This window comes from Oncorhynchus gorbuscha, unplaced genomic scaffold, assembly GCF_021184085.1.
Source record: "Oncorhynchus gorbuscha isolate QuinsamMale2020 ecotype Even-year unplaced genomic scaffold, OgorEven_v1.0 Un_scaffold_6894, whole genome shotgun sequence".
NCBI lineage: Eukaryota > Metazoa > Chordata > Actinopteri > Salmoniformes > Salmonidae > Oncorhynchus > Oncorhynchus gorbuscha.
Genome location: NW_025750399.1, coordinates 1 through 2,088, shown reverse-complemented (window position 1 = coordinate 2,088; position 2,088 = coordinate 1). Strand labels below are relative to the sequence as shown.

The window sequence follows — 2,088 nt, the reverse complement described above, 5'->3', positions numbered from 1 at the left end:
ATATATATATATGCACCAAGGAAAAATAAAAAAAAATAAAAAAACTTTTATTATTTTTCTTAATCTTTTATTTTAATTGTATTTTTTTTCAAATGTATTATTATATTTTAAAACTTTTTTTCTCTTCTTTTAAAAAAGTCTGTCACATCTGTGAATGTGGAATGTGTTTTGTTGGTTGATTGAAAAACAAGAAAACTGAATAAAACTTAAATAAAAACTACAATGTTGATATCGTGGATGGTCAGTCCTTGCTTCCATAGCTCTATACATTGGAGAGCGGTTACATTTCTCTTCATCACTCAGCTTTTTACAGAAAGAGGAGCAGGGAGGACACTTTGTTATTGTTTCTACTGCTGATTGACACTTTAAGAAGTTACATTTCAGATTAAATACACACTCAGGGTTATTTTTGGTCTCTTTGTTGCCTCTTTATTTATAGACTTTATTTAACTAATGATGTGACTTCTGAAGGTAATTGATCTTATTTAGGGGCGTCATAGTAAAGGGGAGGGGCTTCATAGTAAAGGGGAGGGGCGTCACAGTAAAGGGGGGCTTCATGGTAAAGGGAGGGGCGTCATAGTAAAGGGGAGGGGCTTCATAGTAAAGGGGAGGGGCTTCATAGTAAAGGGGAGGGGCTTCATAGTAAAGGGGGTGAACACATATGCATGCACCACTTTTCCGTTTTTTATTTTTAGGAATTTTTTGAAACAAGTCATTATTTTCATTGAAATTCACCAATATGGACTATTTTGTGTTACATGAAATCGAAATAAAAATCCATTTAAATTACAGGTTGTAATGCAACAAAATAGGAAAAATGCCAAGTGGGATGAATACTTTTGCAAGGCACTGTACATTTATGTCTTTATAGATGTGTGCATCTTTGAATTCGCTGTTGAATGGCTCCTTATCCATTTTCGGAACACCAGCCCACCGCCCCAAAGTGATGGGCACTCTCTCTCTTTGGGCAGTCAGGAGAGTCTGCTGGGATGGTCCTAGAGACAGATATAAGTTACACAAATCATAGTTGTATTTATTATTTATTTAACCGGGTAGGTTAGTTGAGAACAAGTTCTCATTTACAACTGCGACCTGGCCAAGATAAAGCAAAGCAGTTAGACACAAACAACAACAGAGTTACACATGGAATAAAACAAACATAGTCAATAATACAGTAAAAAAATATATATATATAAAAAAATAAATAATATAAAATATATGACATTACCTCTGGCTTCCCGACGACCACCAGGTCACAGGTCATACTCATTCCTGCCAGATATCAGCAGGTGAGTCCCTCAAGGTCACCCTCACACTCGGATGTCTGTCAGTGGCCAGGGTTTGAATACTGCATCCTGTTAGTAATAGTGATTTTATTATTATTATTATTATTATTATTATTATTATTATTATTATCCTAAAGGTACCTACATCCTCTTCAAGGGTAAAACTAATTCTCACGACGGTCTTTGAGATAATGCTAAATGTCTCAAACATTAAAAGTGATTTTTTTCTCCAGAATCTAGAGATATTCCATATTTTAGAGCCCACTATAAGGAGAATAATGAAACAAAGACATTTTCTGTATCATGTACACTTCACAGATCATAGGGTCTTACAAGATGCATGTATAGGTCTAAAAATGCAACTAATTTGTGAAACTTTTCATACAAACGTAAAAACATACCAAATACACACTTACAACCCTTAGGCTAGGTAACAAAATATAGGTTAGGCTATAGCTTACCTCAATGTGTTGCAGACATCTCTCTAATCCCTCCGTCTCCAAACAGTAACTATTCCTCACATCGCCTGCACAGTCTCCTGGGGGAGGATCAGGTGGGAAGCAGAGTCCAGTATGGTGTGAGAGCCAAAGGAAGAACAGTCTCCTGGGGGAAGCAGAGTCCAGGATGGTGTAAGAGCCAAAGGAAGAACAGTCTCCTGGGGGAAGCAGAGTCCAGGATGGTGTAAGAGCCAAATGAAGAACAGTCTCCTGGGGGAAGCAGAGTCCAGGATGGTGTAAGAGCCAAAGGAAGAACAGTCTCCTGGGGGAAGCAGAGTTCAGGATGGTGTAAGAGCCAAAGGAAG

The 2,088-nt window shown here is 37.5% G+C and overlaps 1 long non-coding RNA gene across 1 annotated transcript; it reads right to left on the bottom strand.

The window, feature by feature from the left end:
* Positions 1–642: 642 nt before the first annotated feature.
* Positions 643–2,070, bottom strand: LOC124029587. Its single transcript, XR_006837804.1, has 3 exons — positions 1,748–2,070; positions 1,229–1,355; positions 643–995 (listed from the first exon to the last, which is right to left on the bottom strand). It is a non-coding gene; the product is annotated as an uncharacterized LOC124029587 (long non-coding RNA).
* Between the last annotated feature and the right edge of the window lie 18 nt (positions 2,071–2,088).